Source organism: Choloepus didactylus, chromosome 3, assembly GCF_015220235.1.
Source record: "Choloepus didactylus isolate mChoDid1 chromosome 3, mChoDid1.pri, whole genome shotgun sequence".
NCBI classification, from domain to species: Eukaryota; Metazoa; Chordata; class Mammalia; order Pilosa; family Megalonychidae; genus Choloepus; species Choloepus didactylus.
Window position 1 is genome coordinate 173,022,684 of NC_051309.1, and position 24,937 is coordinate 173,047,620.

Here is a 24,937-nt window from a genome sequence, read left to right on the forward strand (position 1 = left end):
TCTCAGATAGTTTTGATCATTTTGTTTGTGTAGGTAGAGAAGCTATAACCAAATTCCTCACTTTAAAAAGTGTTTGAAGGTGGCATATGTGTGATATGTGTGTATGTTCTCAGTCATGTTTATTGGAATATATATTTTTAGAATGAAAGCTTTGTAATTGTATGAATGAAGACAGTTTTCTTTTTTTCTAACTATTGAAATCTGTCATCATCCTGTATTTAAATTTGAATACTTGTGTGTGAGCTTAGACATGTAGCCAGAAACCTGCATAAAGGTGTAATTAGCAATAAGAATGTGGAATAGAAATCTCATAGCTATTTTTGAAGTGTTTGAAGAGGGATTTGAACTGTTTTATGATGTAAATGTTTATCATTGAAAGGTGCAACAGTAAATGAATCTTTATATTATGTATCTGTCATAAAATAAGCCTTATTTTTATAATATTTAAAAAGGAATCTCACTAGCTTAATCTTATTATTCAAGACTTCTTGTTGGGATTTAAATTCTGCCATTACAAAAATCTTTTTTTCTTTTTTCATTTACAACTCTAATTTATTCAAAAAGTATGTTTGCCAGTTTCCTAAAATTATAAATATGCTACTTTTTTTTAAGAAACATTCTCTTCATAAATATAATTATAAATCATAAAGTTTATAGTTTAATTTTTGGAACTTGCTAGGTCTGTTCAAATGGAAGGGCTTAATTGTAGAGCGATTTAACCTCTGCATTGAGATTAAAATTATGTAAATTGTTATAAGATTGCAAATAAAGTGCTTAAATAATAACTTCAACATACTGCTGAGGGACTATGTGAGATAAAAACAGTAAGAGAGGCCGTCACTTAAAGTATTTACCTATCTTAAACATTCTCACATCCTTCTCTGGTCCTATGTGCCCCCTACCCTTTGTTTTTGGATATGAAAGTGAGTTTTTATTTAGAAGGAGAAAAAATAACAAATTACTTATTTTAAAAAATTGACTAATTCAATAAATATCATAAAAATCCAGAAAAATTTTACGAATCTCTTGACACATCTCTAATATTTTTCTCCTGTGATCTTTGGTTGCATGCTGTCATTGCCTCTTCATATGATAATGATTTTGTAATATAATTTTCCACACAGAGAAAGATTAAGTCTTTCCTCTAGCATGATTGATTGAAATGTATTTTTATTGATACCTTAGAAAAGTTTCTTTCAGCTTCACCACCTCTTTTTTATTAATTTAGGTTAAAAAAAAAATTGTGCAAAAAGTAGAGGTCCCAGATCACCTCCTGCCCCCAACACTTTTCCCTATTATTAACACTTTGCATTAATGTGAGACCTGTGTTACAACTGATGAAACAATATTATTGCAATTATAGTATTAATTATAGTTGATAGTTTACATTAGGGTTCTGTATTGTATAGTCCAATGGTTTAAAAAATATTAACATATATGTAATGTAAAATTTCCCCTTTTAACTACATTCAAATATATAATTTAGTGGTGTTTAATCGTATTCACAATGTTGTGCTATCATCACCACTATCCATTATCAAAAATTTCCATCATCCCAGACAGAAACTCTGTACCAGTTAAGCATTAACTCCCCATTCTTTACCTCTAACCCTGGTAAGCTGTATTCTAGTTTCTGACTTTGTGAATTTGCTTAATTCTAATGATTTTATGTCATTGAGATCATACAGTATTTATCCTTTTGTGTATTAAACCACCCCCCCTTTTTTTAAACAGATGAATTTTATTGCATCTTTAAAATCACCAATAGGTCTGGCATCTTGTTGTTTCTATTGCTACACGACGCTTAGATCTCATTCATCAGCCTGCTGAACTGTTCCTTTTTCAGACACATAGATACCATCCAAATTTTTTCTTATATCCTTGTTTTTAATTGTTGTGGCTTGCTGAATCAAAGCAGTTGAATTTGATACAAGTTCAGTATCATTTGCTTCAAGAATTAACTCATCTTTCTGGGCTTGAGATAATCAACAGGTAACACCTGGCCTCATCCGAACCATGTGGGTATATTTTTCACCGAAGAAATTTCAAGTTGCAACCAGAGACCCACTCTTTTGACTAACAACGTTGATGTGGAAGTGAGTGCACACAGACCTCATCTTGTAACGGAAACCCAGAGTAACAACCTCATGTTCTGTACATAACTACAGACGTTTGGAACTGTAGCCAGCTCCTTTCTGCTTCCCCACCATTTGTCAACCTGGAGCCTCTTCTTTTACTTGCCGAGTAGACTGAGTTCTACATTAATATGATTGAAGTCCCCCTGCAGGGTTCCTCGGGGCCCTTCTCAGTAACTGTGACATTTTCTGGAATGTCGACAGTCTGGTTGCTGAAAATGGTCTTCATTCTTGCAGTAGATGTGGCAAAGAGCCTTAAACCCTTTGGGAAGTATCATATTAGCTGTTTCAGATAGCCTGTTAGTGCAATAATGTATAATATTTTGAGTTGTGTCTCTGATTCTTCATTTTATATTTAGGGAGAACATAGCTCAGAAAGAAGAGCCTAGGAAAGCTGTGGAAAAGCAGTTGACATTTAAGTCTCTATTATGTGCCAGTAAGTCTGCTAGGTGTTTTTACAAAGTTTGCTTAGTTCTTAAATCAATCCAATAAAGCAGGAAATGCTATCTTCAGTTTACCAATGAGGAAACTGAGACGTAGATAGGTTAAATAATTTACTTAAGGACCTTTAACTGTCTGATTTCAAAGTCTGTACTCTTCACTATACTATACTGCCTTTACAGTAAGATCAGGTATAAATGACTGTATTGTTCTTTAATAAGGAGTTATACAACATGAAGTTCTGATTTGCTTAGGAGGTTTTCTTTTGTTTAAAATGTTTCACTGGGTTACCTACACTTTAGAGATAAACTCCAGGTCTAAAGTCTAATTTTATTAGTTTTAAAACAAATTATTTCCATTAATTTTTAAAACAACTGGCATTAGGGTTGGGCTGCGGATGGTCTACTTTAAAATTAGATCCATGTGCTTAGCAAATAGATCACACTCAGTAAATGCTAGCTATTACTACTAACAACCATACCTTTGAAATTGCCCACCTTACTCTCCAGTTTTACCTGAAGTAATATCGTTTCACTTGATGGTTTTAATAATATCTAAGACTAATTTTATCACCAGACACTGTGTTAAGAACTTAAATGCATTATCTTAATATCTTCTTCTGAATATTAGTTACTGTTGGTATTTTGGTCTTAATTTTTTTTTTTTGGGGGGGGCATAATCAGCTACATTATTAGGAATTTTTACTAGTTGAAAAGTAACATAAGTGAGAAGTCCAGTTAGAGTTCTTTGAGCTTTGGAATGGGCTAGATGAATGCTTTTTAAGTTGTTCTAGTACGGGTTAAGTAACTGGTTTTTCTCAGTAGTAGCATAGCCGAATATCTGCTGGTTTGCCAGAAACACAGAATTTGCATACCTCTTATTCCCTTTCCTTACAAAGTTTCAAAATGGAGTTACTTTAGTAATACGTTGCCTTTCTGTGTAGGAACATAGCTGGAATTCTTGGTTTTCTGTGCTAACTGAAAAAAAGCCAGAGGGAAGGTCTGGGTAACAAGTTACCAAGGTCCCAAATTGAATGGGTGCAGTCTTTGAATTTTAGCAAATTGAGGGTAAAATATTCCTGGCACTTCTACTTTTGTAACTTGCCATGAGGATAATATTTTAGCTGGTAAGTGAACTTCGTTGTCTTACCATTACAGGTATTCAGAAGGGGACTAGTCAGATTAGAATTTGACCAGAATTGAGAAACATTCATTCGAATATACCAACAATTAATTCATAAGCTTGTGCTTTCTATAGCGATAGTATTTAATTCATTTGAAGTTAGCTTGCTCTAAAAGCATTTTATGATTGTACTTCACAGTCTCAACTACAGAATGACAGACTTTAACTTGCTAGAGCTTGGAATGTGAGATCTCAAGGAGTCTTAAATACTTTTGAAATCCTAAAACAATCCATCCAGATCCTCTGGTTGTTGAGGGAAGTACATCTGTATTTAAATGATGTCTTTGAGTCTGAGTTGCAAAGCATGTGGGTCACTTTGTGTCTGTGGCAAGAAATGCTTTTGTTACTCTTTGGCCCTTGCAAGGCATAGGAAATATCATCTTTACTTTAGGGGGCAGAAGAACATGACCCTCCAGGACAAAGCAGGGTAGAGGGATTTTAGAACTACAGTGAGTTCTTGGCTTTTATATGAGTTTTCCCATTTATGCTTCCTTTTTTTTTTTTTTTATTATACCGTTTACTTCCAAACCATTCTTTGTTCTCTATTTCTTACACTTCTTATTTTCTTCTATTTTTATGGGGTGCTGGAATAAAAAAGAAAGGTTAAGTACACAGTCTTCTATGTGAATTGCTCATTTTCTTCTGGTAATTGAAGGTTTACTTGTAAGTGTACAAGATAATGTTTTCCTTTCTGTTCCTGGAATGTTTTCAGTGTTCCAAAAATGCTCATAACTTGTACTTAAACTGTATATTTTTAAATTAATGTTTTAAATATTTACTTAGCCTTTTCATACAGTAGTACTTATACATGGTTCACACATCAAGAAGTATAAAATGAAGTATAGTGGAAAATCTTACTTCCTTCTCTATTCCATGTCTGCTTAATTCCCAGTCCCTTAATGATAGCCCCTGATTCTTTTTTCTTTTTTTTTTTTTTTTTTAAGTTTCTTTATTAGAGAAGTTGTGGGTTTACGGAACAATCGGACATAAAATACAGGATTCGCATATACTACCCCATCACTGACACCTTGCACTGGTGTAGAACATTTGTTATGATGGATAATAGCCCTTTTTTTTTTTTTTCATTTTTATTGAAATTGTTCAGATATCATACAATTATCCAAAGATCCAAAGTGTACAATCACTTGCCCCTGGGTACCCTCATAGCTGTGCATCCATCACACTTAATTTTTGTTCAATTTTTAGAAACTTTTCATTACTCCAGACAAGAAATAAAGTGAAAGATGAAAAAAGAAAAAAAGAAAAGGAAACTCTAATCCTCCCCTATCCCTAACCAAACCCCCTCAATTGTTGACTCGTAGTATTGGTATAGTACATTTGTTACTGTTTATGAAAAAATGTTGAAATACTGCTAACTATAGTATATAGTTTGTAATAGGTATATAGTTCTTCCCTGTATGCCCCTCTATTATTAACTTCTAACTGTATTGTCATACATTTGTTCTGGTTCATAGAAGCGATTTCTAGTATTTGTACAGTTGATCATGGACATTGCACACCAATAGGATTCAGTTTTATACATTCCCATCTTTTGACCTCCAACTTTCTTTCTGGTGACATATATGACTCTGAGCTTCCCCTTTCCACCTCATTCACACACCATTCGGCGCTGTTAGTTATTCTCACATCTTGCTACCAACACCGCTGTTCATTTCCAAACATTGAAGTTCATCCTAATTGAACATTCTGGTCATACTAAGCAACCACTCCCCATTCATAAGCCTCGTCCTATATCTTGGTACCTTATATTTCATGTCTATGAGTTTACATATTATAATTAATTCCTATCAGTGAGACCCTGCAATAATTGTCCTTATGTGTCTGGCTTATTTCACTCAGTATATTGCCCTCGAGGTTTTGTCATCAACCCATTTTTTTTTTAATATGGTTTTGTTCACTCACCATACATTCCATCCCAAGTAAATAATTGATGGTTCTCTGCATGGTCGTACATGTGTTCACCACCTTCACTACTATCTATATAAGGGCATCTACATTTCTTCCACAAGGCAGGAGGGAGAGTCAAAGAAGGTAGAGAGGCAAAAGAAGGAGGAAGAAAAAAAGACAGCTAGGAAGCAGCAAAAGGAAAAATAACCTTAAATCAAAGTAGAATAAAGAATCAGACAGTACCACCAATGTCAAGTGTCTAACGTGCCTCCCCTATCCCCCCCTCTTATCTGCATTTACCTTGGTATATCACCTTTGTTACATTAAAGGAAGCATAATACAATGATTCTATTCCTTATAGTCTCTAGTTTATGCTGATTGCATCCCTCCCCCAATGCCTCCCCATTTTTAACACCTTGCAAGGTTGACATTTGCTTGTTCTCCCTCGTAAAAGAACATATTTGTACATTTTATCACAATTGTTGAATACTCTAGATTTCACCAAGTTACACAGTCCCAGTCTTTATCTTTCCTCCTTTCTTGCGGTGTCTCACATGCTCCCCACCTTCCTCTCTCAACCGCATTCATAGTTACCTTTGTTCAGTGTACTTACATTGTTGTGCTACCATCTCCCAAAATTGTGTTCCAAACCACACACTCCTGTCTTCTATCACCCTGTAGTGCTCCCGTTAGTATTTCCTGTAGGGCAGGTGTCTTGTTTGCAAAGTCTCTCATTGTCTGTTTGTCAGAAAATATTTTGAGCTCTCCCTCATATTTGAAGGACAGCTTTGCTGGATATAGGATTCTTGGTTGGCGGTATTCCTCTTTCAGTATCTTAAATAAATCACACCACTTCCTTCTTGCCTCCATGGTTTCTGCTGAGAGATCCGCACATAGTCTTATTAAGCTTCCTTTGTATGTGATGGATTGCTTTTCTCTTGCTGCTTTCAGGATTCTCTCTTTGTCTTTGACATTTGATAATCTGATTATTAAGTGTCTTGGCATAGGCCTATTCATATCTCTTCTGTTTGGAGTACGCTGCGCTTCTTGGATCTGTAATTTTATGTCTTTCATAAGAGATGGGAAATTTTCATTAATTATTTCCTCTATTATTGCTTCTGCCCCCTTTCCCTTCTCTTCTCCTTCTGGGACACCAGTGATATGTACATTATTATACTTTGTTTCATCCTTGAGTTCCCGGAGACGTTGCTCATATTTTTTCATTCTTTTCTCCATCTGCTCCTTTGCGTGTAGGCTTTCAGGTGTTTTGTTCTCCAGTTCCTGGGTGTTTTCTTCTGCCTCTTGAGATCTGCTGTTGTATGTTTCCATTGTGTCTTTCATCTCTTGTGTTGTGCCTTTCATTTCCATAGATTCTACTAGTTGTTTTTTTTTTTTTAATTGAATTCAGTTTTATTGAAATACATTCACACACCATACAATCATCCATGATATACAATCCACTGTCCACAGTATGATAACATAGTTATGCATTCATCACCACAATCTATCTCGGAACATTTTCCTTACATCAGAAAGAACCAGAACAAGAATAAAAAATAAAAGTGAAAAAAAAAACACCCAACTCATCCCCCCATCCCACCCCATTTGTCCTTTAGTTTTATCCCCATTCCTCCACTCATCCATACACTAGATAAAGGTGGTGTGATCCACAAGGTCTTCACAATCACACTGTCACCCCTTGTAATCTACATTATTATATAATTGTCTTCAGGAGTCCAGACTGCTGGGTTGGAGTTTGGTAGTTTCAGGTATTTACTTCTAGCTATTCCAATACATTAAAGCCTAAGAGGTGTTGTCTATATAGTGCATAAGAATGTCCACCAGAGTGACCTCTCGACTCCATTTGGAATCTCTCAGCCACTGAAACTATTTTGTCTCATTTTGCATCCCCCTTTTGTGGACATTCTTACGCACTATATAGATAACACTTTTTAGGTTTTAATGTATTGGAATAGCTAGAAGTAAATACCTGAAACTACCAAACTCCAACCCAGTAGCCTTGACTCTTGAAGACGATTGTATAACAACGTAGATTACAATGGTGACAGTGTGATTGTGCAAACCTTGTGGATCGCACTCCCTTTATCCAGTGTATGGATGGATGAGTAGAAAAATGGGGACAAAAATGAAATGAAAAATAGGATGGGATGGGGGGGATGATTTGGTTGTTCTTTTTTATTTTTATTTTTTATTCTTATTCTGATTCTTTGTGGTATAAGGAAAATGTTCAAAAATAGATGTGATGAATGCACAACTAAATGACGGTACTATGAACAGTTAACTGTACACCGTAGATGATTGTAAGGTATGTGAATATATCTCAGTAAAACAATTAAAAAAAAAAATCTCTTAGCCATTGAAACTATTTTGTTTCATTTCTCTTCCTCCTTTTGGTCCACGAAGGCATTCACAATCCCATAATGCCAGGGCCAGGCTCATCCCTGGGAGTCATGTCCCAGATTGCCAGGGAGACTTATACCCTTGGGAATCATGTCCCATGTAGTGGGGAGGGTAGTGAGTTGGCTGAGAGAGAGGGGCCATATCTGAGCAACAAAAGAGGTTCCCTGGGGGCGACTCTTAGGCACAATTTTAAGTAGGCTTAGCCTCTCCTTTGCAGGAGTAAGTTTCATAAGGGCAAGCCCCAAGATCGAGGGCTTGACTTACTAAATTGGGAGTCCCTAATGCTTGTGAGACTATCAGGAATTCCCCAGATGGGGAAGTGTAATACTTCCACATTTTTCCCAGTCCTTCAAGTGGAGTTTACATATATATATATATATATATATATATATATATATATATATATATATATATATATATAAATACTCTGGGATGTATCAGGTTATTACAGTAACCTGTGTAGAATTACAAGATCTCATTCTCTATTCTAGGTTCTCTGGAATTATGTTGTTTAAATAAACTGACCTTGGGGGTTAAATTAGATAGTGTGCTAAGAGAATATAAATTTTGTACCAAATAAACATCTCTTAAAGAACAGTTAAAACTCAGGAATAGATGTGACTGCTGTAAGAGCTGACAGTCTAGGAAGCTTTACAATAAGCCTTGTTGAACATTCTGTACTCCTGCATTGTCGATTTCCATGTTCTATCCCTTGATAACCTATGCTCTCGAATTCAGTTCTTCAGCATTTGCTTATTATAGTTAGTTTATATTAGTGAGCATTTACATCATTTGTCTTTTTGTTTCTGGCTTATTTCACTCAACACAGTGTCCTGCAGGACTTGCTCGAGCTCTATCTCTTATGTAGCATTTCAGTTTTACGATGTAGTGCTGCTGTGTGTATTAGTTAGGGTTCTCTAGGGAAACAGAATCAACAAGAGTTATCTATAAATATAAGATTTATAAAAGTGTCTCATGAACTGTGGGTATGCACGAGTCCAGATTCCATAGGGCATGCAGCAGACTGGCAGCTCCAATGAAGATGTTCGATGAACTCCTCAGGCAGTGAATTGGCAACTTTGATGAACATGTTCAATGAACTCCTCAGGAAAGAAACTGGCAACTTCAACGAACTCCTCAGGAAATGCTTCACTGGTCAGCCAAAGAAGAAGTGAAGGTCCTCTATCTGTCTTGCTTAAAAGTCTTCAACTGATTGGATCAAATCCAGCTAATTGCATTCTCTCATTGTGGAAGACACATCCTTTGTTGATGTCATCAGTCACAGCTGCAGCCAATTGACTGATGATTTAATAAATCAGCCTTCTGGTTTATTAACCAGCCACAAATGTCCTTGCAGTAACGGTTAGGCCAGTGTTTGCTTGACCAGACACCTGAGTACCATCACCTGGCCAAATTGACACATGAACCTAACCATCACACTGTGCATGCCCAATTTTGTGGCTTGACAGGTTGGATAAAACCCAGCTCATGATAGGTAACTGAGGTCTCATGGTAACTTGGTGTCCCATGGTTAAGTGTTCTTTTTCTGCTAAGGCCCAATAGCAGGCCAAAAGCTGTTTCACAAATGGAGAGTAGTTATCTGCAGAGGATGGTAAAGCTTTACTCCAAAATCCTAGGGCCTGCATTGTGATTCTCCTATAGGAGCCTGCCAAAGGCTCCAAACAGCATCTCTATTTGCCACTGACACTTCCGGCACCATTGGGTCAGCTGGATCATGTGGTCCCAGTGGCAGAGCAGCTTGCACAGCAGCCTGGACCTGTCGCAGAGCCTATCTTGTTCTGGTCCCCACTCAAAACTAGAAGCTTTTCTGGTCACTCTGTAAATGGGCCGGAGTAGCACACCCATATGAGGAATATGTTGTCTCCAAAATCCAAAGAGGCCAGTGTAAGTGTTGTAGCTCTTTTTTCATCGTAGGAAGGGCCAGATGCAACAGCTTATCCTTCACCTTAGAAGGGATATCTTGACATAACCCACACCACTGGACACCTAGAAATTTTACTGAGGTGGAAGGCCTCTGTATTTTTGTTGGATTTATCTCCCATCCTCTGCCACGCAAATAACCTTACCAACAAATCTAGAGTAGTTGCTGCTTCTTGCTTACTAGGTCCAATCAACATGATAGCATCAATGTAATGGATAGCATCAATATAATGGACCAATGTGATGTCTTGTAGGAGGGAGAAACGATCAAGATCCCTGCGAACCATATTATGACATAGGGTTGGATAGTTGATATACCCCTGAGGTAGCATGGTGAATGTATACTGCTGGCGTTGCCAGCTGAATGCAAACTGTTTCTGGTGGTCCTTACTAACGACTATTGAGAAAAAAGCATTTGCTAGATCAATAGCTGCATAGCAAGTACTAGGTTATGTGTTGATTTACTCAAGCAGTGATACTACTTCTGGAACAGCAGCTGCAATTGGAGTCATCACCTGGTTAAGCTTACGATAATCCACTGTCATCCTCCAAGACCCATCTGGTTTCTGCACAGGCCAAATAGGAGAGTTGAGTGGGGATGTGGTGGTGGGAATCATCACCCCTGCATCCTTCAAGTCCTTGAGAATGGCATTAATCTCTGCAATCCCTCCAGGAATCCAGTGTTGTTTCTGGTTTACTATTTTGTTAGCAGGAGCAGTTCTCATGGCTTCCATTTGGCCTTTCTCACCAGATTAGCCCTCACTCCATGAGTCAGGGAACCAATGTGAGGATTCTGTCAGTTACTGAGTATGTTTATTCCAATTATGCATTCAGGAGCTGGGGAAATAACCAGAGAATGGGTCTGGGGACCCACTGGACCCACTGTGAGATGGACCTGAGATAAAACTCCAGGAAAATCTAGTTTGAAAAGATAGTTTTGAGATAGGTGTTAAAATAAAGAGCATATATAACTCAATGAAACAAGTGGCAAATTCTTCTAGTATGATGGCGTAATGTAAAAGACATTAAAATGAAAGAATCATTTTGTTTACCAAATTTAGTCTGATCCAACTTAACATTCCTTCCATTTTTCCATATCCTTAATACCTATTCCCACACATATTCCCCTGATTTCTGTCTGTATAAGTTGGAAAACTCATACAGTTCTTTTGGAGTACAGCATACTTCCTCATGGGTCATACTTTGTACCTCACCCTTCAGGGCCTGTTGGGACTGTAGTTATAGGCCTTGAAGCACAGACTGCTGGTGCCAGTGGGTCCTGCAAAGAATTAGAAGTATCTTTCAAGCCGTTTACCTCTGGACATTCTGTTGCAGTTTCATCTGGTGAAACAGCATTAATCCTTCCAGGCAGAGAAGTGAGGGCTGCTTCCTCAGGGGAGGTGATTACAGGTTTAGCAGACACTGAAGCGTTTATCTCTTTAGGTAGAGGTTGGATGGCAGGCCCCTCAGGGCAGACTGGAGGTTTGGGAGCTGTTTCCTCAAAGCAAGCTGGAGGTTGGGTAGCTGTCTCCTCACAGCAGATTGTAGGTGGGGTGGTATTTCCTCAGGACAGACCACTACAGGTATATCTAACAAAGACTCAGCAGAATCCAGGGTTCCATTGTCCTCACTGCCATTATTATCAATCCATATGTCCCCATCCCAAGTTTCAGGATTTCATTCTTTTCCAATCAATGCTTTTACTTTAACAGCAGATACCCTGCAAGGTTGAGATTTTATTTTACGTTGTAAGTGTGCTACTCGTACAGTGAGACCCTGGGTCTGGTTTTCAGAAATCTCAAGTATGTGGCCAAAGAAAAGAATTTTTTCAGGGCATGTATAGAAACCTTTACATCTGTCATACAGTGCTTAAGTTTTTAATTTGAAGCCTTTAGCTTGTCCCTTTTTCTTATAGGTTTATCCAGTGTATCTAAGAGCAACTAGCCAATATCATTGTACCTCTTAACTCTGCAAAACTCTGTTAAGGTGTCAAAAACACTGTGACCCAGAGCCTTGCTTCATACAAGAGTATGATTAGGAGAATCAAATGGTGATATTTTGCATATCCCCATTGCCATCTCACGCTGTGGACTGTCAGTGCCATCTTGATTATTAGAAATGGAGTCATTAGTGCCTTTGAATCTCATCAGAGTAGAGAACCAATTGTAAAATCCCATTTTAAGATTCTGGTTCACAAGAACCACTCCTGGTACCAATTTGTATTAGTTAGGGTTCTCTAGGGAGACAGAATCAACAAGAGATACCTATAAATATAAGATTTTATAGAAGTGTCTCATGCAACTGTGAATATGCACGAGTCCATATTCCGTAGGGCAGGCAGCAAGCTGGCAACTCCAATGAAGATGTTTGATGAACTCCTCAGGCAGCCAACTGGCAATTTCAGTGAGCCCCTCAGGAAATGCTTTGCTGGTTAGCTGAATTAGTGAAGGTCATCTGTCTCGCTTAAAAGTCTTCAACTGATTGGATTAAATCCAGCTGATTGCATTCTCTACTTTGAAAGATATGCCTTTCATTGATGTAATGAATCACAGCTGCAGCCAATTGACTGATTTATTAACCAGCCACAAATTTCCTTGCAGTAAGGGTTATGCTAGTGCTTGCTTGACCAGACATCTGGGTACTATCACCTTGCCAAGTTGACACGTGAACCTAAGCATCACAACCTCCAACTTTCCCTCTGGTGACATACATGACTCTGATTTTCCCCTTTCTACCACATTCCCACACCATTCAGCACTTTTAGTTAGTTATGGCCTGCTACCATCATGTCTATCCATTTCTAAACCTTTAAGTTCTACCTAGTTGAGCATTCTGCTCATAATAAGCTCCCCATTCTTTAGCCTTGTTCTGTGTCCTCGTAACTTATATTTCATGTCTATGAATTTACATATTAGTTCATAGCAGTGAGATCCTGCAATATGTGTCCTCATGTGTCTGACTTATTTCACTCATTATAGTGCCCTCAAAGTTTCTTCATCAACCTATTTTTTTTTTTTAAGATGGTTTTTTTCACACACCATACATTCCATCCCAAGTAAAGAATCGATGGTTCCTTTTAGAATCAGGTATTTATGTATTCACCACCATCACCACTATCTATATAAGGACACCTTCATTTCTTCCACAAAGCAAGGAGGAAGAGTCAAAGATGGTAAAAAGACAATTAAAAAAAAAAGAAACAAACAACCCCCCCCCACACAAAAAAGTGATAGCTAGGAAGCAACAAAAGGAAAGGTAGCATTAAACTAAAGTAGAATAAAGATTCGCACAACATCACCAATGCCAAGAGTCCCATACCCCCTCCCTTATGTCCCCCTCTTATATGCATTTAGCTTTGGTGTGTTGCCTTTGTTGTATTAAAGGAAGCATAATACAGTGTTTCTGTTAACTATAGTCTCTAGTTTGCATTGATGTATTTTTCCTGCAATACCACCCTATTTTTTACACGTTGGAAGGTTCACATTCGTTTTCCCTCATGTAAAAACATATTTGTACATTTTATCACAATTGATGAGCACTCTACATTTCACTGAGTTATACAGTCCCAGTCTTTATCTTTCTTCTTTCCTTCTGGTGTCCCGCATTCTCCTAACCTTCCTCTTCCAACCGTACTCCCACTCATCTTTGTCAGTGTACTTACATTGCTGTGCTACCAGCACCCAAAATTATTTTCCAAACCCCTGTCTCCTGTCTTTTTCTTTCTGTTTGTGTTGCTCCCTTTAGTATTTCCTTTAGAGCAGGTATCTTGTTCACAAACTCTGTCATTGTTTGTCAGAGAATATTTTAAACTGTCCCTCATATTTGAAGGACAGTTTTGCCTGATGTGGAATTCTTGGTTGGCAGTTTTTCTCTTTCAGTATCTTAAATATATCTCCCCACTTCCTTCTTGCCTGCATGGTTTCTGCTGAGAAATCTGCACAGAGTTTTATCAAGCTTCCTTTGTATGTGATGGATTACTTTTCTCTTGCTGCTTTCAGGATTCTCTCTTTGTTTATGATGTTTGATAATCTGATTATTAAGTGTCTTGGCATAGGCCTATTCAGACCTATTCTGTTTGGGGTACGCTGCACTTCTTGGATCTGTAATTTTATGTCTTTCATAAGAGATGGGAAAATTTCATTGATTATTTCCTCTGTTTTTGCTTCTGCCCCTTTTCCCTTTTCTTCTCCTTCTGGGACACCCATGACATGTACATTTTGTGTTTCATGTTGTCATTCAGTTCCGAGACATTGCTCATATTTTTCCATTCTTTTCCCCATCAGTTCTTTTGCATGTAGGATTTTGGGAGTCTTGTTCTCCAGTTCCTGAGTGTTTTCTTCTGTCTCTTGAGATCTGTATGTGTCCATTGTGTTTTTCATCTCTTGTGTTGTGCCTTTCATTTCCACAGATTCTGTCAGTTTTTTCTAACTTTTGATTTCTACCTTATGTTCACCCAGTGTTTTCATTATATGCTTCATCTCTTTTGCCATATCTTCCCTAAACTTTTTGAATTGATTTAGCATTAGTTGTTTCAATTCCTGTATCTCAGTTGAAGTGTAAGTTTGTTCCTTTGACTTGGCCATAACATCGTTTTTCTTAGTGTAGATTGTAGTTTTCTGTTGTCTAGGCATCTGGTTTCCTTGATTACCCCAAACAGGTTTTCCCAGAGCAGAAGGGGCTCAGGTCCCAGGAGGAGGCAATATTCAGTATCAGGTTTCACAAAGGGTGTATCTTACAAGAGTGACACACCCTGTGAGGACTCAAGCTGCTGTGCCTTTCCTAACCTGCCCAGCAGGTGGTACCTGTCAGCCTGTAGCTCCAGACTGGTATAAGGTGGTGTGGCCCGCTTAGCTTCTGTTTTGGCTGTTTTCCCTCAGGCTGTGGGGTCTGGTTCTGAATGGAAGGCAGTTAGTAGAGCTGGGCACCACCTCCTTTCTCTTAGGGAAGATACACCCCCTAGGGAGTTATCATCTGCATTCAAATAGGTTGTGTGTCTCTCTGATTCTGTTGTCTCCACCCTTGTCTGGGTTAGAGCACTGCAAACTAAAAATGGCTGAGGCTTTCTGCACTGAGCTGCTCCGGTTGAGAGAGAAAAAGGGATAGAAAGCCCCTTTTCAGGGCCAGTCCATGACCCCCATTTCACCTGTCAGCCAGAGATAGCACCTGGTCCTCTGGGCTTCCCCTCCTGGGACAGAGAGGTCTTCTGGCTTGTTAAAGTCAGTCATCATTAAAAGCCTCCCTCATTTTTGAAAGAGAGTGTCCGGATATAAAATTCTTGGCTGGCTGTTATTTTCCTTCAGCAGTTTAAGTATTTCAGCGCACTGCCTTCTTGCCTCCATAGTTTCCTTCCTTTAACTTCTTATTTTGAAACGATTTTGGAATTACAGAAAAGTTGCCAGGAGACTACAGAAAGTTCCTGTATGTCACTTAGGCTCTCTTACTGTAACTGAGGTGATATCTGAGGAAGGACTGATGGAAACAAGAGAGCCTGCTTTGTGGTGAATGGAGGAGGATATATCCAGCTTGTTAGATGCAATCTTGCTTGGTGTGGTGAGGAATGGAAATTTCAAGGTTAGAGCAGAGTTAGCGAGTGGCAAGTGGAAGATGTTGACAGCAGGTGTGACCTTATCATTTAGGGACTTTAGTTTTTATTTTGTATGTTGGGGAACCATTGGAGGGATTTGAGTAGAGGTATGATAAAGATTCTGAATGCTCTTTTGAGAACAGTCAGTGGTAGATATGTGGAGAACAGTTGGAGAACTAATGCAGTGATCTAGGTCAAACTCTTGTGGTAGCTGGTATTAGAAGGGAGAGATGATCACATCTTGGATTTATTATGAAGATAGCAGAAAACATATTTTTGATTTGGGGTGTGAAAGAGAGGACTCAAGGATGACCTCAGTGTTTTTATAAGGATGGGGATGTCATTTATTGGAAAAGAGGACTTCAGGAAAACCAGGTTTGGTTAAAGTGGGATGGGGTGGTGGTGCTGGGAGGGGTAGTGATCAAGAGTTCAGTTTTAGAACACGTAGAGTTTGGCCTGTCTATTCGCGCTCCAGAGAGTTACTGTCAAGTAAGTGGTCTGAAATTCAGTGGGCTAGAGATTTAAGAGTGTTACACTTTTTAACTTATACCCAACATCTCTTTATCACCAGAAGTCATTATATCTATAAACAACATGAGTGTCTAGCACAGAGCTTGACATTCCAGAAGTGTTCAGTAAATATTTGTTGAATGTGCTTGAAGTGTAAATCCCAATATTATGTTGTATTTATATATTTTACTACAATAATAGTTTCTGGTTTTAAAGTGTATGTTATTTTCTTTCGAAAGAACCTTAATTTCATGTAATAAACTAACTTACTTAAAGTTTGATAACCCTTCTTAATTTCTGGAAATGTATAGATATTAAAAAGTAGAGCATGTACCTGAGATGTAGGCTATTCATGGTCTTTCTATCTGTCCATTAGCAAAAGTGTTCTCCTCAATCCCAGGCTTCTTGTCCTTAGTGGCCATTGGTTTCTAATGCTTACACTGTGTCAGAAGATAAGTTTTTATTCATCATAGTTATTTGTAACAAGAAAAAGTGAGAGTTTTGGTAGTTTACTATATTTTGGCTCTATTCAGTGGGCATAGAGAGCCTTTTAAATATAAAAACATAATGCTGTTTTGACATTTACCTTGGTTTAAGAAATTTACCTTTATTGGAGTTAAGAAATTTACCATGGTAAGATCTTTAAATATAAAGGGATCATTTTGCATATCCCTCATATGTAATAAAGTACAAAAGACAGAACTTTTTTAGGTTTCTATAACTGAGACATCATTCCAGAAAGTGAGTGTGAGTTTGCAAAAAATAAGGAGGGGGTTTTAGGGGGACTTGGAAAGATTTAAATTTGCTAGATAGGACAGTTTAAATTTCTGAAATGTTTACATTGTATAATATTTAAAAAGCTCATGCAACTCATTACTTACAGGCAGAAAGAGTAACAGTAATACATTTTTTTTAAAAGAATATTGCTTTATCCTGATGGAATTGAATTAAATTCTTCATTTGTAATTAGCATTCAACTAATGTGCTAGAGTTCTTAAATTCTTTTCTTAACTAGGGTAAATGTGCCCACATACAGATTTAATTGCTTTATTAATTTGCTTAGCTTTTTCATGGTGTAATCAACTTGAGCACAGACTGAATTATTAATTAGTGAATGCTTAATGAATATGGTTTGATTGTACCCCATAATGTAGCCACAAGCTTTCTCTGGGGAGATCCTGGAGTAAGAGGTGTCTCCATAGAGATAATGCATTCATCTCACCCAGCACTGCTAACAGGAGCTGTGGTCTGGAATGACTAGAGACACACACATGCACATAATGGGTCTGTATGCACAAAACATCTAAGAGCACTGGCAGTGTTCCCTTCTTTTTGAAAGAACAGTAGAAAAAAAAGTTCATATTTTAGTGTTTCCATGTTATCTAGCTAAACTTACAAATAGTATGATAAAAATAGTTCTGTTACAGTTTTTCCCTACCACATTGAATAAAATTTTATTTCTTTTCAGCTTTTGAAATTTAGATTGGCATGAGAGAGAAGTGTTAAGAGCAAGTTCGTACCTTACCATGTAAGCCAAACCTTGGTGTCAATATTCTTCCCTTTTCAAATCTTTTTGGGTTGCATAGTTTCTAGTAAACCAATAAGGGTAAAGTGATCCCCTTAAGGGTTAGGTGACTTAGTATTTGGCAAATAGTAAGATTCATATGAAGAAATAAAATTTCTATGTTGGGAAAGTTTGGTTTTCTTTAAAGATGAAGACAAGAGAATTCTAAATTTATATATTTTTTTAGTTGATTGAAAGGATTAGAAAATCCAGTATAATAATCTTATACCATGTCTTTTTTCTGTTTTCTGTCTCACTAATTGGAGCATAAGACTATTCTTTCTGAGACTATCTGAACCCAAAATAACAAAGACACAAATCATGTAGTCCTGGATTAGAGTTTGTTCATGTGCATTGAAAAGATGCCCATCACAACTACCAACTAAAGGGAATTCACAGACAGTAATGGATTGAAATAGGTACGGCAGAAGAATATTGTAAATTTTAGTTTCAAGCAATTTGGCATGTCTGGCTAAGTAAGATTATCAGTGGATGGGACAGTTGGGAATAATTCATAACTGTGTAAAGTTCTAGGAGGCATATGCACTTACATATTTAACACTGCCTCATGGCCATTGTTTTTGAACACATTTATTCTGTGTTTGGCACTGGGCTGCTAGGTACATTGGGATACACAGATGATGAAAGCATATTTCATGGAGATGAAAGCATATTTCATGGTGCTCACAATCCAGTGAAGGTGCTACACATAGGAGAGGAATTAATACAACAGTATGGAAGTGCAGTGATGAGGTGGTATGGAAAAGAGTGCAAGGAACTTTAGTGTGCAGTTGTCAAGTGACAGACTCCATAATTGTTCTATTGAAAGGAGCAAACTCTCCCATCACGTTTCAGATTGTAATTCTCTCATATGTAGGGCTTGGAAAGAGCATCCTACACATGCAAAACCCATATGCAAACACATATTTAAAGCATAGAAGAACAAAAAGGGATTTGAAGGCAATTACTGCAACATTTCCTTTAATGTCACATATACCTAAAATATACAGAGTACTTTTATATGTTTTTCCTCAAAGGTTGTTTTGGTCATTTTAAATCCTGAAATGTAATTATTGCAGGAAGATTGTTCAAATTTATGCTAAAGTTATCTTTATTAAAATTTGCTAAAAGATTTTTCTTTGTTCAGTATTAGCAAATGGACAGTGAACAAAGCAGGCAGATTTTTGTCAGGCATGAACAACTTTGCATCCTGTTGATTAAATAGAAAATACCCCAGTGAATGTCTGTGCTAAAAATAGATTCCTTCAGTTTTTTGGTTTTGTCATATTAGGTGTAGAATTATTAACAGGAAGAAAGAACTCCAGTAAACAGGAATTGCATGCTGAGAGACAGATTTTTGAAAGGGTAATGGAAGTCCATATGCTGAGAATTTCACTTGAATAATATGTTACCATTATGAGTACCTTTTAAGATACTGGATTTGAGTATCCGGTGGACTTCTCTTTTACCACTGCTAAGTATGGTAAATTATCTGTATTAGGATTGCATCTTGCAAGTTAAATGTTTGAAAGTTAATTCAGTTGTATTTTCACAGATTAACTTGTGTTGTTCAGTCTTCAAATTTTTGGTCCTTTCTACTGTAAGGAGATAATTTTAGTTTTAGTAGAAATAGTTTCAATATAGTTTAGAATGGTCAGTATAATTTCATGTGGTTTAGCATGGCTGAAGTGTTTTCACATATACATTTTATGTTCAAGAAAGTTGAAAAACGTCAGGTGTAACACTCCTCGCGAATCAAGAAAGTAGACAGCAAACATCTGAACTTGCCTTTCTTTTTCAAAATAGCAGTTGTTGGAAGTTATATATTAATTAGTGATATTACCACTTCTTAAAATATTTTTGAGATGCCTCTTTTGTAATTGCCAAATGTTAGGTTGTGCGGTGACAGCTTTAAGTGTTAAAAATATCAGAATTCAGGACTTGCTGTGGGCTGGGAAAATGGAGAACAAGATAAATAGTGCCAGTTTAATATCCAGTGGAAGGTGGAAATTGAATCTATTTTATATCTCAATAGACTATTTTATAGAAAAAAAGGTATGTTTGCTTACTTAAAAAAAAAAACTAGAATAAAAAATGTTAAAAACCTGTAAGAGTGTACAACACAGTGAACCCTAATAGTATAATTATAATATTGTTTCATTAATTGTAACAAATGTACCACACTAATAAAAAGTGTTAATAATAGGGAAAAGTATGTGTATAAGGGGGGATATATGGGAACTCTATTTTCTGCATGATTTTTCTGTAAAGCTACGACTTCCCTAATAAAACAAAAAAAATACAAACCCAGTCTAAAACAATATAAATGAAATGGAAGTCTCTCTTGTGTATACTACCACCCTCAAAGTCTCTAATACATTTTTATATACTTAAAGAAAAATTTTATGTATTTGCCAGCATATTTAAATATCTTTTATTAATTTACACAAATGGAATCATTCTGTATATACAGTTCTTGCCTTTTCTTTTAAATAATGTTTCTGTGAGATGATCCAGAAGTTAGCATCATTCTTTCCAAGGCTGCAGAGTATTTGCCTGGGTTGGATGCATTTACATTTATCTAGGGAGTCCCCTCAGTGTGGACTTTGAGGGTGGTGTTTCCAGATTCTGTGTCCCCTTACAAATAGTGCTGTGGTGAATATTATTGTGTGTGGATTTGTTTGTGATCTTTTTTTTGTGAGTAGATCCAGAGACCATAGATTAGATTCCTGGTGGTGGCATTACTGAGTCTCAATATATATGCATTTAACATTTTGATAGATAACTGCCAAATGTCTCATTGAAAAGGCTGAACCAACTTATATTTCCACCAACAGTGTATAAGAATCCATATCAGCAGTGGATTCTCATTAAAAATTTCCAGTTTTGCGAATCTAAGTGAAAAATTTTGTTGTACTATTTACATGGTCTTTCTTTGTTTCAAATATGGCTGGGCGTGTTTTCATATGTTTATTGCCCAGTATTGCAGATATTTTAAATCAATTTTATCTACATCTCAATAAGAAGTGGTGAATCTGAGGTACATATGGCTTCACCTAATGGTGAGATCCTAAAAGCCTCCCTTGTATCTAGGAACATTGCTCTTGTCAGTGAATCACTGCTGTGTGGGGAATATGTGCAGAATGAAGGCATAAAGGATTCTCATACCACTCTGGGTGTGTAGGACCAAATGTCCTGTCCATGTTGTAGACATCTAAGATAACAGGATTAGAAATTTACTTCATAGGAAAGACTGTTGCCTAGGACAATGAAAAAATGACTCAAGTTGGATATGTATTTTTCTTTTTTGACTTTGAAAGTGAAAAAGAAGTACTGCTATGCCACTTACAAGATTAAAAAAGCATGGTGATATTTTTTTTCTCTCTACCCATTTTGTTACAAACAGAAGTTAGTGGATTTATAGCTTTGACAAAATAAGGAACATTTTTCTTATATTTAATGAATTCAGACTGGTTTCTGACAAAACCAATAAGCTATTTATTTGGAATTTTTGAAAATAAATTATAGGTTGGAAAAATCCTACTGGTACATTGGCAAGTGGATGGGACCAGATGATAAAATAATTCATTTCTGTGTCTACATTTCATGAGTCAGTTTCACACAACAGCTGCTGTGGGGGAAGGGTTGATGTACCAGAACACTTCATGATTTTTACAAAAAAATAAACCCTAGAAAAATATGAAATACTTTTATGCATGAAAGGGTAAACCCAGAAAGTTTTTTGCTAATAAATAAAGAACATATAAACATATAATTCTAACAAAACCTTGGTTTTTGTTTTGAGGATGCCAACAGTGTTTTAAATTACAGAAAGCAGTAGTTAATGGGAAGAAAATCTTCTAGTTATAAGTAGTAATAACGAATAGCAACATCTGTTGAATACTTGCTTTGTGCTAGGCTCTGTGTTAAACATTTCACCTGTATTTTTAATGGATACAGTATTCCCATTTTTCAGAAGAGGGTTTGGAGATGCAGTGACTTGTCAGAGCTGAAAGAGATGGTAAATGGTAGAGCTGGTGCTGGAATCAGGGACCCTGGTTCTAGCACTGGGCTCTTAAGCACTGTGTTAGAATAGCTGCAAGCAATCAAGAGGAACAAATGTAATTTGTGAATTGAGCCTAACATATTAAAATAAACACTTGTTTGTTTTCAAACGTTAAATAAATCTTCCTTGGGTTTTTATTAAGGATTAAGAAAATCTTTCTACAACAAATACCCGTTTCCTCTCATTTTGTTGATGAAAAATGATAATTGTGCTACTCTTATTTCAGATCTTATTCTTCCCTTTTTTGGGTCCTAAAGATGATCTGAGAGCTACTATCATAGATGGAGACCATAAAAGTGAGAGGCACCTAAAAATATATGTTGGAATGTCTGTTTTAATTTCTACCTTATGGTATACCCAAGGAGAATGTATTTTCTCTCACAACATATTCCACCGGGTCCATACCCAGTTGATTGATAAAAGGAGGGTTTGTAAAACCATAATTTATAGTTTATTTTGAGACTAGGGCTTGGATCAAATAGGTATATGCATACAACCTGAGTAAGGGCGAGAAATATTTCATTGTTGCTTTAAGGTTGATATTTGGGGAGGCAGGTGCGGGGAGTAAGTAGGTGTTTTCTGGCTTTTTTCTTTTTGAATGGGCAGAGTGCTTTCTGGGAGAGGGTTGTTTTCTTGGACTCAAATGCTTCCATTTTTGGCAGACAGTATTGTTTCCATGGAGACCTATAGATTCTGTAATCTTCGGCTTCCAGTAACAGATAGTGATGTAGCATTGGGCTGTGTGTGTGACTGTGAGAGCAGAATGTAGTCCAGATGTATATGGTCAATTAGTTCAAGAAGGTTATATTCGGTGGCTGGGTTCTTCTTAGTCCTCTTGAAGTCCCATTTTCTCATATTCTTCCTGTGTGTGTATGTGTGTGTGTGTGTGCATAAGAGCAGTAGGGAAAGACCTTTTTTCCTTCTCAAGTTCTTCTGTCCTCCTGCTCACCCAGAGCCAACCACTGTTGACAATTTGGTGGGTGTCCTACCGGTTCATGTTTTTATTCTTGTACTCCAAATGTGTTTCCTGAAACCATAGTTTTATGTTTTTAAAGTCTATCTAAATGCTATCATTCTTCAGATATTCTGAAACTTTTTTCTCAACATTATTTTTTGAGAGCTCTTCATATTGTCTTGTAAATATCTGGTTCATCTAATTTGGTGGGTATATACAGTTATTCCTTCCTCATTGCAGGGGTGTTAGGGACATCATGCCCCCACGATCTGGAAAATCTGCTTAAATTTTTTTTTTTTCAGAGTTTCAGGAAACTCTCTAACTGCCTCCTGTCGGCAGACACTGCCTCTTGATTGGTATATGCTGCCTCTCCCCTTACTTTTGCATTGCGTGGGCTAAACCTTTTTAAAAAATTTTCAAACCAGCCTTTGCTGGCCTGAAAATCCAGAGGGGGTAGACCCTTCAACGTCGTTTTCCTTTAGGGAATTCTGTAAAGACTTAAGCCTTTTCCCATATGATGACAGATTCTACTGGAATGCCTTTTTTTTGTAACAATCCTGCACCCAAAAGAATGTTGCAGTTTCTACTCAAGAGAGATTTGGACCTTGTGGTTTATGCAGATGCTTTGCAGTTGTTGTAGCTGCAGCAATGGCTTCGTGGATTTCTTTCTCTTTTTTTCTTGATATGCCTTATGGTTGACTCAATGCCATAATGGCAGCCAACTGCAGCAGCCGTTTTGCCTGAACAAAGCATATCTAACAATTCTACTTTTTCTTATGCTGACCTGCGATATATTGGAAGTTGCGATGGGGAAGAGATGACTGCAGTATACCCCATTGTACTACAGTTTATCTAGCCCCTCAGTGATGGACGCTTAAGTTCTCTTTTTGTATTTCTGTGTAACTCCTAAGTCCCATTTGTCCCTATCCTTTCATGTTGTTGAGTATAGGAACCTAATAAATACTTGCTTGATTTAATTTTGATTTGGCTGAAGCTAGGTCATAAGCTATCTTAATCTATTTTTCCATTCTTTCCAATTGTCTCAGTTCAGTTTATTATTTAAAAAATTTTTCTAGGTACCCTCCAGTTTTTCCTTCTCTTTACATATTCAACACAATGAATTTGAAGTGTGATGCACATTACCTGGGTCCTTGTAACCTGGCCTTGTTCTAGGATATTCTTGATGGTCTTCTCAAAATATGCATTTTTCAGAAGATTATAAGTAAGAGCAGTGGAATTGCAAGATCCTGGCTATAACATCTTTGCTGGTGGGTCCAGGTTTTACAGAGAAAGCATAACCATAACTTTTTTTTTTTAGGGTGATCTATTTTTTTTTTGTTTAGTTATTTTTTTCATACATGTCTTTATTTTATTACTTATCTAACCATACACTGGATAAAGGGGGTGTCAGTCACAAGGTTTTTACAATCACAGTCACAAGGTAAAAACTATATGGTTATACAATCATTATGAAAGCCCAAAGCTACTGGATTACAGCTCAACAATTTCAGGTATTTCCTTCTGGCTATTCTAATACTCTAGAAACTAAAAAGAAATATCTATATAGTGATTCAGTAGTCATAATCATTTGTTAAATCCTAACTTCTCAAGTATACCTCCTCCCTCTCCTTTGGTCATTCTCTCAGTCTTAAGGGATATCTGGACAATAACCATTCTAACTTCTTCATGCTGAAAGGGGGTGTCAACATTATGGGGTAGAGGAATGAAATTGGTTGACAGAGGAATGAAATTGGTTGATGTTCTTGAAGAGACTGGTACCTCTAAGTTTCAGGGCTTATCTGGCATAGGAAGAGTCTGGATACTTTAGGTTTCTGAAGGGCCAAAGATATTCTTTAAGGTTTTCAGGAATACTGTTGGTTGGGTGTTGGCATACTGTGGCAAATTGCAATATCTGGCTGAAGCTTGCATAAAGGTAACTTCCAGAATGACCTTTTGACTCTAAAATCTCTTTAGCCACTGAAACTTTATTTTGCTTCATTTCTTTTCCCCCTTTTGGTCAAGAAGGCATTGTCAATCCAGGGCCAGGCTCATCCTTGGGAGTCATGTCCCATGTTGCCAGGGAGACTTACACCCCTGGGAGTCATGTCCCATGTAGTGGGGAAGACAGTGAGTTTATTTGCCGAGTTTGACTTAGAGAGAGAGAGGCCACATCTGAGCAACAAAAAAGGTTCTCTGGGGATGACTCTTAAGCATAATTATAAGTAGGCTC

At 37.1% G+C, this 24,937-nt stretch overlaps 1 protein-coding gene and 1 pseudogene across 13 annotated transcripts in view; one reads left to right on the forward strand and one right to left on the reverse strand.

Annotated features, from left to right (window-relative positions):
• Window positions 1-24,937, forward strand: part of RAPGEF2 (Rap guanine nucleotide exchange factor 2) — a 300,342-nt gene that overhangs the window by 33,969 nt on the left and 241,436 nt on the right. The window lies entirely within an intron of this gene.
• LOC119529981 lies at window positions 1,812-2,364 on the reverse strand (annotated as a pseudogene).